Below are 14,963 nucleotides of genomic sequence, written 5' to 3'. Positions count from 1 at the left end.
TAAATATTTTAGTATGTTCTTCCTAGAAACAAAGACCTTCTCTTAACAGAATTACCTTTCAGGTATCAAGGTCAGGAAAATAATATTGGTATAAAACTACTATCTAATCAATATCTCAAATATGGCATCATTTAAATCTGTATTGGTATGCAAATATAAAAGATAGGTCTCTTTGTAAAAACATCACAAGACTGTCATCACCCCCCCAAAATTAACAATATTCATCAACTCTCCTGTCAGTGTTTAAATTTCCCCAATTGTCTTATATCATTATTCACAGCATCTTTGTTTTGAATCAGGACAGAGTGATCCTTTTTGAAATTAAATTGGATGCTGCGACTCCCTTGCTTAAAATCTGCCTGTGATTTGCCTGTGTCTGAGGATGAAGACCCCGATCTGCCTCCGTCCACAAGGCTTGAGGTGGTCAGGCCCCCACATACTGCTTCCACCTGGCTAGGACAACTGTTACCCTCATTCACTGCCCTCTAGCCACAGGCCTCTTGCAGTTTTCGTGTGTAGCGAACCCTTTGCGGCCCTAGATTAGTGCATGTGGGTGTTTCCGACCACAGTGACTTCCTCACTTCTCCCAGGGCTTCTTCCTGTCATCAGCTCTCAGCTGGGATGGTTTCCCACCTCTCTTAATGAGTCCTCTTAAGTAGGTTACTGCTTCCCCATTTTTCTCTCTTGGCTCCCATTTGTTTCACTCTACTTCTGGTTTTGTAGTTAAGTGTTTATTGTTTTTTGACCATCTGTTCCCTTGTGCTCTTAAGTTGCATGAGGATGGGACTGGTCTGTGCTGTTCATCATGGTGTACCGTGTGTCTAAGTACCATGCTCAGCACATAGTAGGTCTTCAATATGTATTTGTCAAATTAATGAATTTGTTGAATGAATGTACTAATCAGAAAGAACAGATGAGTAATCAAAGTAGACTGCAGGGATTTGCAGTGCGTTAAAAAATCCAGTCATCACTTTTTGAGACCTTACCAAGCATAGGACACAATAATAATTGCTGTGATTGTTCAAAGGGACAGTGAGTTAAAGGGTCTTTTGGGATGTGTGTTTTTTTTTAAATAATGATTACAGCTACTTGTGTGAGTCACCCCAAATACATACATGATTAGGTAATGTCCAATTGTTTGGGCCTAGTAAACACTTCAGGATTGTGGGTGTCTCCTTGGCTATTTCTCAACTATGGGCTGCCTTCCTTTTCATCTGACGTGTATGTAAACAAGTTGTCAGAGTCCTAAGGGATGTACTGAGCTTCACCTTCTCTTGTTAACTTTCTACTATTTTTTTCTACCTTGTTTCGTGATACCTTTATCCATCTCTTGATAAAATAGCCCAAAATGAATAATAAAACTTCCAAAAAGCAGATACTACTTGGGAGCTTTGCCTTTTGAAATGTGTCAAACTTCTCCATTGCTTATATTTTGAAAATTAACCAATCTCTGGTTCCTCTTTTCTCCTCTTCTCCCCACTCTCCCCTATTTGTGTCATCTTGTTTTAGAATATCACGTGTAGAATTTCTCAAAGACGGAGTGAAATTTGGGTTAGAGACATTTATGAATAATGCATAGTTCAGTATCATATATCATGCACATTTAAAAAATAGTGTGAAGACTTACTAGCCTCTAACAGATCTAAAGGATGCTGAAATTGCTTAAAACTGAAGTGGAATTTGGGGATTTATGTATGACTTTTATTTTTGTGTAATTTCTGTGATATTTATTTTATTTTTTATTGTCCAGAGTGGAAGTATTCAGGCCAGCAAGGAGTATTTTTTTTTATTGCCTGTAAGTAGAACGTTTTAACTAGAACTCAGAATGTCAAAGCTCCATGTAGTTCTGATCAATTAGCATTTTCAGAGGTATAGGCATAGTTTTGGGCTCCCTTGTAGGTAATACAGTTATAAGCTGTGGTTTCTATTCATTTTGAAATGTAAAAAAGTTCTCTGTAAGAGTTGTTTGACTTTATTTTTATGCTGTTAAATAATTACGTGTGTGTATGTTTGTATAAAGTTCTATGTCAAATCCCCCGATGATTAAGAGATTTTTTGCTATTTAAAGAATTTGGCACCAATTAAAAAACATTATACCAAAATATATTGTTTGCTTTGATTAAAATAATTCTGTGTAGTTACTATAAGAAGATTAATTTTATGGTCAACTACTAAAAGCATATGTATTTTGAAAGAACATTCTCATTGCCTCGGTACAGTTGCATTGTTTAGGTACATGTATTTTCAGAACTCAAATAAAATTGTATCAGGGTGCCTTTTCTACAATTCAGAGTAAGTTAAAAAATTATCTTGTAACTTACATATTTAATCTATGAAATTTTTTATTTGAAAGGATTTTGTGAGACTGCAGAATGTAAAGCAGATATAAATGTAATACATAGGCCAGTTACTTAATTACAGCGTCATCTTGGGAGCACTGCTGTTTTTGTAAAACCGCTGTTCCTCTCAAGGCACGAGGAATTTTGATATAATTTTCATGCAGTCTTACCTTGGCTACCCCAAGATATAAACATTTAAAAATAAAAGTAAAAACATAAAGGGAAATAACAGATTTTGTCAAATTAACAACTATTTGAGAAGTGAGTCGCTGTTATCCTTGGCCGTTTCCCCATTTCTGAGGCCCACCTCATCAGCCAAGGGATCAGGTGAGCACGCCTGCTTTGCGTGGTTTAGCAAGTGTTTGTTGAGCGCATTTTCCGTGTCAGGCACTGAGGTAGTTTGGGGGGATGTTGGTGTTGATGTTGGTCCAGGGGCTGAGGGGGTGGAGGGACATGTGTGGGGTTGTATGGCTTTGTATAGTTTTTAAGTAATGAAGGAAAAATATTGAAGATTCTATTGTTTAAATATTAAAAAGCAAACTAAGGCAAATAATTCTGTATTCTTTGGGTTGGAAATTATGTTTTAAGCCTGATATTAAGAGGGAAAAAACATAGTTTTGACCATTTTGACAAAACTCTTGTCAGCCCAGTTAAAAGAGAATTGACTGGGGAAAAAAACTTGAGCATCTATGAAAGATGGTTAACAACAACAGCAGCAAACAAACAATCAAGAAAGAGAACACTTTGATGGAAAAATCGCCAAAAGGATATATTCGGATAACTAGAAAGAAGAAACACAGGTCAGTAAGGCTACTGTATTAGTTTCCTATGGCTGCTGTGTCAAAGTACCACAAACTTGGTGGCTTGAAAAACACAAATTCATTCTCTTACAGTTTTGGAGGTCAGGAGTGTGCAGTGGGTTTCACCGAATCAAAACCAAGGTGTCCCAATACCATGCTTCCTTGGGAGATTCTAGGAGACAGTCCATTTTCTTTCCTATTTCCAGCCTCCAGAGCTGTACTTCTTGCTTTCCCTGGCTCATGGCCCCTTCCTCTGACTTCAAAGCCAGCGGCAGCATAGTATTTTCAAAGTACACTGTTTTCATGGGTACATCACCTTTTGCCTTCTCTGTGTCTCCTTGTTATAAGGATACTTGTGATTGATTGCTCGTAGGGCCCACCCAGACAATCCAGGATAATCTTCCCATCTGAAGATTCTTAATTTAATTATATCAGTGGAATCTCTTTTTTCATATAAGGCAACATTCATAGGTTCCAGGGATTAGTACCTGGATATTTTTTGGAGGGCCATTATTCAGCCTAACACAGCTAAAAATAACATATATAGTAGAGCAACACACACACGCGCGTGCACACACAATTCTGTTGTTTGGAATTGGTTATCTCAGCATGGTGGGGTTACAGGTTGTTTATAATTTCAACAGGTTCCCTTTACATATTCATTGTCAACATTTTTATGGAATATATTTTACTTATGATTAGAAAAAATAAAATTTTAATTTAGGAAAAGGATTGAAAAAAATAGACTTAACTTTTTTAGAACAGTTTTAGATTTACAGAAAAGTTGATAATATAGACCAGAGAGTTGCCTATGCCATAATTTATTATAATTAGCTAGCCAATATTAATATATTATCACAACTAAAAATTAGACTTTATTTAGATTTACTTATTTTTTTACCTATTTGGCTTTAACAGTTCTTCAAGCCTTTTTTTTTCCTTTTGAAAGTTTTTTTTCCCAAGCTTTTATTTATTTATTTAGAGAGAGGAGAAGGGAGGGAGAAAGAGAGGAAGAGAAACATCAATGTATGGTTGCCTCTTATGCGCCCCCTACTGGGGACTTGGCCTGCAATCCAGGCATGTGCCCTGACTTGGAATCAAACCACAAATCCTTTGGTTTGCAGGCCAGCACTCAGTCCACTGAGCCACCCCAGCCAGGGCTCTTTTTGAAAGTTTTAAGGAGTGCTAGCCATGTATTTTGTAAGATTCCCTTTTTGTAATTTGTCTGATGTTTTTCTCATGGTAAGACTGGGGTTATATGATTTTTGGAGAAAGAGCAGAGAGGTAAAGTGCTGTTTTCATTACATCATATGAAGGGTGCATACTATCAACATTATTTTTCACTATTGACGTTGGTCTTGATCACGGGGCAGCAATTGTGTTGGTCAGGTTTTTCCACTGTAAAGTTACTTTTTTGGTGAGGGGGAGTTATACTTCTCCTACAGGAGGGCAGAGGGTTTACGTCCATTATTTGGATGTTTGATGGGTTTTTCCCCCTCCTTTTAGATTGCATCAATGTGGTCATGTCAAAAATCCATGTCGAATTGTCATATTTCTTCCAACAATCTCAAAGGAGCCTTTTAGCCTTCATGAAGTTCTGAGCATGGCTAAGTTAATTTTAGGTTGAAGAGCTCTTGGAAATATGTGGTAGCTCAGCATTTTGTGGATGTCTGAAATTACCTGGGTGGATTACCTTTTGTAATTTCTCAAAGGTTTTGTTAAATACAAGTTAGTCCAATTCATTCACATATTGCACATTATTCACAAAAATATAGCTGGACTTAAAGTTTCTCTTGTTATAGGAAAAAGAATATTAGATAAAATATATTTATGTCGATGAGAAAATATAAGTGTGAGGTGTGCTGTACTAATAATTTTGCAGTTGGCCTTGCCGTTCTCTTTTCCTCTCTCGAGGGACCCTGACCTTTGCAAGACCAAGTATAGCAGCTCTCTTATTTGCTGTAATTTAGTAAATGTCTGGCTTCCCTGCTGGACAGAGAGTTCCATGGTAGCTGGGACCACGTGTGCTCTGCTCACTGCTGCATCCCCGTGCCCAGCACGTGGCGGCCACACAACTACACAGTGACTGACTGTCATGTGCCCTTTTGAGCACATTTAGAAAATAGGTGGTTAATATTGGCTCACATTTATCATAACATGATGCTGTGTGAAAAGGTAACATACAATAATAGAATTAAAGAAAAATGCATGTAGCCCTGGCAGGGTAACTCAGTTGGGTAGAGAGTCGTCCCTGTACACCAAGGTTGTGGGTTTCATTCCCAGTCAAGGCACATACAAGAATCAACCAACGAAAACAAATAAGTGAAGTAACAAAAATCAACATTGTTCTTCCTCTCTCTCTCTTAAAAAAAAGTGCATGTATATATATAGAGGAAGAAGATGAAGTAAATATTGTAAAATATTAACAGTGGTTATGTCTGGGTTAGGAGACTATGGCTGACTTTAATTGTCTCCATCGTTTTCCAGGTCTGTGCAAGGAGTTTATTATTTTATACTCAGGAAATATCAGAACACATTACCTAAAACTTTTAAGGTCGGATAAAATGGTGAGCCCCATCAAAACAAACACAGTTTAGTTCCAGTATGTGCAAGAGCCCTTAAGGCGAGACAAAAAAATTGCCAAGTCACTGAGTCTCTTTACTTAAAATTTCATCAAGACCAGTTCCAATATTGTTCAACTAATATTAACTTCAAAGTGCTGTTTCCAGTCGTGTTAGTGTGACTATGTCATGTGTATTTAATTCACTTCACTAATTTAACTTTTGTGCAGTTAACCTGTTAGACTCAAAACTTCAGAGAATATGATTTTCCCTCATTTCCTGTTTAAAAAGTCCATGGCATATGAAATCCAAGTCTGACCTTGGAGTACCAGCCTGTTCATTTTCCTTGAAACAAAAGAAATGCACTGTATTCTGCAACTGGCTCTTTTTTGATGTAGGTAATTCCCTGATTATTGGAAAAATCTTTCAGAGACCCTGTAGATTTTTATAAATCCAGGCCATTTGTATTTTTATTTCTTGTTTCCCTAGGACAATTACACAGTGATGGATTAGCATTAGGCTGCAGCAGAGATTGGGGGAAAAAATCTCCCGTCATCCTTTCCTGCAGAAGCATCAGCTATGGGCAGGCAGTGAGCGGACCTGCCACTTTAACTGACATGTCTTAAATTCTGCCCTGGGAAGCTCTGGGATGCTGTCAGCTGCCTCGGCAACTTATTTTCTCATGCTTGGTAATTGAGAGTCTCACTGGAGACCAAGAAATAAAACAGAAATTGTGGATTTTTGTTGACTTTTAAATTGAAGACTGCCTCTTCTTTTTGTTGGCTTTTAAAAAATCTGGTAGAAGAGAGGGAAAGTCATCTTCACGGTGGGGCTAGATTCACTCCTCCAAAGTTACAGCTGGTCTAAATCTGTGAGTATGTTGCATTTATTTAGCTGTTCCTGGGGGTATGCTTGCAGCGTTCTCTTCAGATCTGTGAGGATTTAATTCAAGGAAAAGGATGCCAATTTTAAAAAGGGGAGTTAAATTTCATTGGAGACCTGCAGTTTTGTTAATTGACATTTTTTTCATTAAAGGCTTCATGTCAAACTTGCGAGGGTTTTCCTCTCCCCACCCCTCCCCCCTTTAGCCCCCCTGAGGGCGAGTGCTGGAATCAGAGAAAATAAAATAGCACATCCTGCTGCAGCGGAGGCTGTGGCGTTCCAGGATGCCGTGGCTGGCTTGTTGTTGCTGCAAGGTGCGCACGGGGCTGCACAGCAGTGGAAGGGTTACAGGGGCTCACCTTGTGTTCAGTGCGTTTGCCTTCTGTCCTCTGCGGGCTTCATTATAGCTTTTGTTTTGCTAGGGTGACTAAAACCTTACAGAAAGATTAAGTACAGGGTCATGCTCTCAGGGTGGACTTCACTCCTCGCCTTGCTGTGTCAGCATCAGCCTGGCTCTTTGTGCAAGATGACAGTAAGTGGGAGTTACCAAACAGGGAGCTTTGCACGGTCACCCTTTTCTAATTGTGCTTTTGAATCTGTGCCATTTTTTTTCCTGGTGACGCAGAACCTTTAGACTAAACATCCGTCCTTAGTCATCGTGTCCCACTTTCCCCCATTGGAAACTCACTGGAGGGCAGGACTGTAACCTCGCTGAATTATTGAATCAATTTTGAAAATTTTGTAAAGGTAGAGGTTAAAGTATGATTTCCACCATAACCCGCATATGTTCTTGATTTGCCTTTGTTAAATGAAAGTCTTATTATTTTAGTGAGCTGATTCACATCCTTTAGTATCTTAAAATCACATTAGCTAAAGCAATTTCTAAAAGTCAATATGTTCAGAGACCAAAGTCAAGTACTTTTAAACGCCAACTGGTAACAGTCATCTTTGTAGATACAGGGTATGTTTCACTTAGGGTGATATATGGGCTCTGTGGATGCCATTATTTTGGTGGATTTCCTGCAGCATAAAATGAATCAAGGATTTAAAAAAAAACTCTCCACCACCCAGAGATGAAACATCTGCTGTTTTTATTTTTAAATGTTTTGTCATACTTAAATGCAGCAACTTTCGATTTAATTAGAAAAGATTCCTGAAAATTGGAAATTCTGTCTTATCTGGACTTGCAAAAATTTGTATTCATTCATTCATTCATCCAATTCATTCATTCAACAAATGTTTACATGTATTGCCAAGCTTTTGCCAAACTCTTAGATATTATGCTGAACAAGATACCGTATCTTCCTTCATGGAGCACATATTTTTAGCATGTGAGGGGGCATTCATAAACTACCTAATAATTTCATTACAACTGTGGTAATTTTTCACCTGTAGAAGTGTAAGTAAGAAGTGTATATATGCCAGACATATACAGGACACACAAATACTTGCAACTAATTTTGTCCCAGATTTTCTAAAGCTACCAATCCTTTGAACGCTTGTGCTGGAAAGAGACTTTGGAAATCTCATGAGTTCGATAAGCACGTGATGGGTACTATATGTATAGGGAGAGATCCCACCGTAGTCGAAGTGGTTTCCTGATTTTCTAGTCACTGTTCATTCAATTGCTGTTCCTTAGAAGACACTAAGACACCAAAAACAGAATAGAAAGCCAACAACAGACCAAAATCAACCAACCGAACCAACCAAACCAAGCCAAACCAAAATAATAGCAACAAGAGTCTGAAACTGTAATGTGTTTGGCTGGTTTTGGTTCTGAAGAAGCAGCCCTGGCAGACCTAACCTATCTGCCCTGACAGCCCCGATTCAGAGGCCTCCCTGTGCCGCCTGACGGTTCTTACTTGAGAGTGAACTAGTTAAGATTTTTTTTGACAAAGTAAAATATTGACTTATGAATTAATATTGACTTAGGCACTTACAGTTTGTTGGGGAATTCAGACGAGAAAGTCTGTCTTTCGGATGTACTGGGATAAACACTGTGGTGTGGAGAAGGCCAGCGTTCTGTGGGAGCAGAGATGTGGGGAGACCAACCCAACCTTGGGTGATGGGCGGGTGTCTGGGGAGAGACTGACCTAGGGCTTTCTGGAGGAGGAGATGTCTGCATTTAGCCAGATATTGGTAGATACCTGCACAATAGGGTCAGGCAGGAGGGGTTATTAGTAAGTGCAGAGGCCCTGAGATATGAGACCATTGCAGGAGAGGAAAAACTTTCTCCTTTACTCTCTTAGGTTAATTTCTTGGGGCCCGACAGGTTAAATGGACAAAAGATAGATTAGTAAAGGAAAGGAAAAACAAGATTAATTACATACATACGCAGAGTTCACAAAGAAATGTGCCTGAAGGAGACAATTAGGATTTGGGGTTTATACACCATTTTAACAAAGGATGATGAAGCCTGGAGAAGAGGCTACACAAGAGAAAAGGGCTTCTAGATAGGGCTCAGTCGTGGGAAGGGAAGGTGCCAAGGAAATGCATGCTAAATAAGGATCGGTTAGTAAGGTTTGTAATGCAAATAAGCATCCTTTTCAGGTGATAAAAGTTGGGGTCATTTTCTTTTTGGTGTGGGAGAGGGGGACACCTTTACCAAGACAAATTTATGCCCTACTTTTAAAATATTTTTCAGTTTCCAGATAGGGGAGGGGAGGGAGAAAGAGGGAGAGAAACATCGATGTGTGAGAGAAACATCAATTGTTTGCCTCTTGCATGTGCCCTGATGGGGACTGAACCCGCAACCCAGGCATGTGCCCTGACTGGGAATTTAACTGGTGACCTTTTGGCTCACAGTCTGATGCTCAACCAACTAAGCTACGCCAGCCAGGGCCATGTCCTGCTTTTAGATAGAAAGGGTAGAGTCTAGCCTATTACCTTCAGCTCAAAACAGTCTGTCAAAATGGCATACTCAGGGGTAACATACTCTGATTCACTTCACCACCATCTCTTCAGTGTATGCCAGGAAGCTCGGGAGGCCTGCAGTCCAATGACGATCAGATTGGTCAGAGGAAGACAGACGCCAAGGGTACCTTGTCAAGGGAAGTGAGAGCCCACAGGAGTGTTTTTATCACGAAGGTTACATGGATTTGTATTTAGAGAGGACTCCATGGGGGTTGAAAGGAGAAGTGTGCCTCAACCCTGTAATATGACACCTTGCACCTGGCTCTAAGATCATGACCAAAATTATTAATAATTTAGGGCTTAAGTAGGCTTTCATGGCTTAGGTTGAGAATTTAACGTGCACCTATGTGTGTATATACATACCACACATATGCATATATACTTTTTAGTTATGTTTTTATAGAAAATGTTTTGATTTCCAACCAAGTGACTTACAACCAAATTTGTATAGGAAATGACCCACTTACAACTTGTGCAGTTTTTAATGTCCCATTTTTGCGTCACATCTCTCATTTGATTGGCAGAAGGCTCTGGGGCCCCTCATGAGATAGGACATTTTGAAGCTCTGTGTGGTTTCCTGAACAAAGCAGGGGGGAGGTTTAGCACCTTTTTGCCTTGTCATCATTTTCATATCTTAGTAGAGAAGAGGCGAATTAAAATCTTCTAAAAATGTCTTCTGTGCCAGGCCCAGTACCTATGGTAAGTCTGTCTTTGTATCTTCAATAACTGTGTTGATAGTCTTGTCACTCCCGTTACAGATGAGGAAGTTGAGGTGCACAAAGGTTAAATCAGTTGCCCAAGGTCATTCAGTGTGCTGACGGACCCCATCGTGCTAAAGGTCAGCAGATCTGTGCTCCAGCTGTGGTATTGTGTTCGTTAGCCACAGGTGGACTGGGGGCGACGGGTGTAGGCAGCCCCCTCCCCTCCACTCCCCTTTTAAAAGAAATGTACAGGGAGCTCCAGGATACATGTGTCATGAAAAACGCTTAGGTTTTTTGGACCTCATGCCCAGAGGTCTTCCTAACATTTTGCACTTGCTTTCCACTTTTCTTTTAAATTACCTTTTTAAATTATGATTATGCTATTACAGTTTTCCTAATTTTTTCCCCTTTAAATCCCCCCTGTCCCCTGCCCCCACAACCCTCCAGCATTCCCCCCTCCTTAGCTCATGTCCATGGGTGTACATACAAGTTCTTTGAGTCCTTTGTTTCCTATACCATTTTTTCTGTCCCCCCATCAATTTTATGCCTACTAATTATGCTTCTTCTTCCCTGTACCTTTTCCCCCATTCCTCCCTTCCCCCTCCCCACCGAACTTCCTCCATGTGATGTCCATTTCTCTGATTCTGTTCCTGTTCTGGTGGTTTGTTTAGTTTTTATTTTCGTTGTTTTTCTTTTCTTTTGGGTTCATTTGTTGATAGTTGTGAGTTTGTTGTCATTTTACTGTTCATATTTTTGAACTTCTTTTTCTTAGATAAGTCCCTTTAATGTTTCATATAATAATGGCTTGATGATGATGAACTCATTGTACTTGACCTTATCTGGGAAGCACTTTATCTGCCCTTCCATTCTAAATGATAGCTTTGCTGGATAGAGTAATCTTGGATGTAGGTCCTTGCCTTTCATGACTTCAAATACTTCTTGCCAGCCCCTTCTTGCCTGCAAGGTTTCTTTTGAGAAATCACCTGATAATCTAATGGGCACTCCTCTGTAGGTAACTGTTTCCTTTTCTCTTGCTGCTTTTAGGAATCTCTCCTTATCTTTAATCTTGGATAACTTAATGATGATGTGCCTTGGTGTATTCCTCTTTGGGTCCAACCTCTTTGGAACTCTCTGGGCTTCCTGGACTTCCTGGAAGTCTATTTCCTTTGCCAGATTGGGGAAGTTTTCCTTCATTATTTGTTGAAATAAGTTTTCAATTTCTTGCTCTTCCTCTTCTCCTTCTGGCACCCCTATAATTTGGGTATTGGAATGTTTCATGTTGTCCCAGAGAATCCTCAGCCTTTCTTCATTTTTTTGGATTCTTGTTTCTTTGTTCTGATCCAGTTGGATGTTTATTTCTTCCTTTTGTTCCAAATCATTGCTTTGAGTGCTGGTTTCCTTTCTGTCACTGTTGGTTCCCTGAATATTTTGCTTTATTTCATTTTGGGTATCTTTCATTTGTTCTTTCATTTTTCGACCAAGATCAATCAGTTCTGTGAGCATTTTGATTACCAGGGCTTTAAATTCTCCATCAGATAGGTTGGCTATCTCCTCATTGCTTAGTTCTGAGGTTTTGCTCTGTTGTTTCATTTGGGCCCTATTTCTTTGTGTTGGCACAGATGGTATGTTGTAAGGGGGCGGGGCCTTAGGTATTCACCTGGGCCGGGTGACCCTCCTTGCTGTGCTGCAGGACTGCCTGTGGGGCAGGGGCCAGAGAGGGAACAGTGCTGCTGGCCTGCTCATCTCTAGCACACTTTTCAACTCCCCTGTGAGACTGGGAGAAACTCGCAGTGGAGCTGAGTGTGGGCTAGGCTGGGGTTGCCGCGGTGGGAGTTTCTCTAATCCCAGCCGTAGCCCACACTCAGCTCCACGTCTCTGTTTTTCCCTTAGGTCAGCCCCTCCTGTGCAGCCCACCAGCAGCACGGCAGCCAGCCCTCAGCTGCTTCTCCCTGGTTTTTCTGACTCAGCCAGTCTGATTGTTCTGGCTGATTTTTTTCTTTAATTCTTTGGTTGTCGGCGTTCCATGCAGTTTGATTTTCTGGCGCTTTTGGTTGCTTATTGACTTTAGATTGGTTGTTATCCTCCTTTTGGTTGTGCGAGGAAGCGAAGGGTCTCTACCTACGCCTCCATCTTGGCCAGAACCTGCTTTGCACTGTCTACTGCCATATTTGTGCGTGTGTCATAAGTGCAGGGCTGCATATGTGGGAGACTACATGAACATGAGTTTGGTCTGAATTGCATGCTTGGGTTACTTTTTTTATTTGACATTTTACCAGTCTGCAGCTGTGAAAACTCTTTAGTGACCATTCAAGTGGTATGAATGGACTTCTTTGGTGATTGTTTTAGATTAGTGTGTTACGGAATATCTTATTTCAGGTCATTACAGGCGACTGTTTTAGAAAGAAGGGAAGTATAGGACCAAGACTTGAATTTCCCTTGTGGTTTGGGGCTATAGTCAATCTTCTTAGTGGGTGAATCACATTTTGAGCCTTTCCAGGATCCAGCAAACCAGGCCCCATGTAACATTTATATGCCATCACCCCTCCTTAATATTAGCTTAAGTGTTTTGTTTCCTAAGAAATATCTTCCTTATATAGCAAAACCATTTTGTGTGTCTCTTTGTTTTCATAGGCTGAATAAATACAGCACACGAACTCTGAAAACTGCCACACATTGATGACCTAAAGGAATTAAAAATTGGCACTTAGTCACTGGAGTATTTATATGATTCTCCGTCTCATTTGTCTGACCTTATAGTAAGGAAAGCCCTTGTATTTGCTGAAAGCTGCTTATTGTGAACAGAGGACTCTGTGATAATGTGCTCATGTGTACGTTCCATGATCTACATGTGCGACTTAAAATGCCAAGTACTATGACCGTGTTTGGAACAAGGGTGCTAATATAGAGTCAATGAAAATGTCATTGATTTATCAAAAAATTATTGCGTGCCTCTCAGCTAAGCCAGAGAGTACTTCTTCTTAAAAGGCTCATAATCGATTCACCACTAAAAAGTAATCCAACAGCTATTCTGTAATGAGCTGTGAATTCTGACCAAGGAACCCAGGGACACACGCCATCCAGCCTGAAGAAATGACCTGAGCAGCCTTTCTTGTGAGCGCCAAATGAAAGGGGTTTTTTTTGCAGCATTGATATTAAGAAATTTCATTTCTTGGTTCTCTTTGTTTTATGTTGTGATGTTTTCAAAGAAATGATGAACAGCTGCCCCCACTCAGTGTCACACTGAAAACCGGCATCTGCTCTGCATCCCCCCTGTGAGGGTCATAATGGAAATGGCAGAGGGCTGCTTCAGTGGCCTCTGTCCTGTGACGCAGGACACACTGACCTGCTGAGCAGCAGGAATGTGATGGTCTGTCTGATGGGGAGTTCTTGGGCTCAGTTGCTTAACTGCTCAACAACATCAGCATGACATTTATGTGATTCTTCAGTCTAAAAAGTGGTTTTATAAAACAGAACACATTTCCTCCTCATAACATCCCTGTGAGGTAGACAGGGCAGGTACTATTACTGTTACTGAATTTTGAAAAAGAGAGGGTTTGGCTGCCCGTTGCCACAAAAGCCATACTTGTGAGGTGGGCGCTGTGCAAAAGGAGAAGGGTTTTGTTTGGATGCTGTACTATCTTGGGAAATGGGGGACTCCTTGTCTCAAAGCTCATCTTCTTCACAAAACCCAGACAAAACTCAGCCATCCTCAGGAAGACCAGAACAAAATACAGTGCCCAGAGTTCCGGGTCCATTTAAAAGTACTGTCCTTTGGAGACCGAGGCAGCTGCCAAGTGGTCATGCAGGTACCTTAGCTTGTTCCTAGCTGTTGCCTGGCTTCAGGCTCCCTCCTGGAGGCCACAGCCATGTGGCTGCTAGGGCTGCAAGGTCACGTGCTCTCGACCAGGAGAGCGTGCACGCACACCAGCAAATGCTTCACCAGGTTAGTGAGAGAGAGAATAAGAAAGAGAGAGAGAGACTCCCTTCTGGAGACCATGGGCCATGTGACTGCTAAGATCATGTGGTTCCTGGAGAGGACAGGCCAGCGCTCTGTCCCTGTGCAGATCCCAAACAGCTGGTGGCCAGCAAGAGAGAGTGGATTTCTTTGTTCCCCTGGGGCTAATCCATTTTGTGTGTGGGATGGGCCAGGTCCTTTTTTTTTTTTTTAATTGATGCTAGAGAAAGGGTAAGGGAGGGGGAAAAAAGAAAGGGAGAAAAACATCAATGTGTGAGAGAAACACCAATCCGTTGCCTCCTGCATGTGCCCTGACTGGGGACCTAAATGTGCAACCCAGTCGTGTACCCTGACTGGGAATTGAACCCACGACCTTTTGGTTTGCAGGATGATGTCCAAGCAGCCAAGCCACACCAGCCAGGGCCCAGGTGCTTTTTCAGAAAGACCAATTAACTTCCTAAACTTTCCAGTGCTTTGGGTGGGTCCATCTCTCAACCAATTGCTTCTTTCCCCAGTCTAGACTGACAGGCCTCTTTGGTCCAGCACCTCCCCCTTCCACCATTCTGACTTCCAGTGCATGTGCCTGCCTTCGCTTGGTACCTTCCCCTGATACTGGAAAACTGGGGGCAATGGCTTTCCCCCTTATCTATTTACCTTTCTAGCTTTTGGAATCTTGTACCCTGTCCATTCATCCCTCTAGCCCTTAGTGCACTGGGGCCCCATCCGTTCATCTTTCCATCTTTCCATCTTTCCTTGTGCACTTGGGCCCTCTTCATTCATATTTCCAGCTTTCATCGGCTCAGTGTGAGAAC

General features: G+C 41.1%; 1 protein-coding gene across 3 annotated transcripts in view; it reads left to right on the top strand.

Moving 5' to 3' along the window:
- The window catches only part of TTC39B (tetratricopeptide repeat domain 39B), a 138,292-nt gene that overhangs the window by 51,886 nt on the left and 71,443 nt on the right, over window positions 1-14,963 (top strand). Inside the window, exon 1 of one of the 3 annotated variants that reach the window (XM_071221591.1) lies at window positions 6,499-6,571. The exons of the other annotated variants lie outside the window; for them this stretch is intronic. The gene's annotated coding sequence lies outside the window, so the exon portion shown is untranslated. Of the gene's footprint in view, window positions 1-6,498; window positions 6,572-14,963 lie in introns of those variants that run through there. 3 annotated transcript variants of the gene reach the window in all.

Source organism: Desmodus rotundus, chromosome 1, assembly GCF_022682495.2.
Source record: "Desmodus rotundus isolate HL8 chromosome 1, HLdesRot8A.1, whole genome shotgun sequence".
Taxonomy (NCBI): Eukaryota; Metazoa; Chordata; class Mammalia; order Chiroptera; family Phyllostomidae; genus Desmodus; species Desmodus rotundus.
Note: the sequence above shows the minus strand (reverse complement) of the source record. Positions and strands in the feature narration are given on the sequence as shown.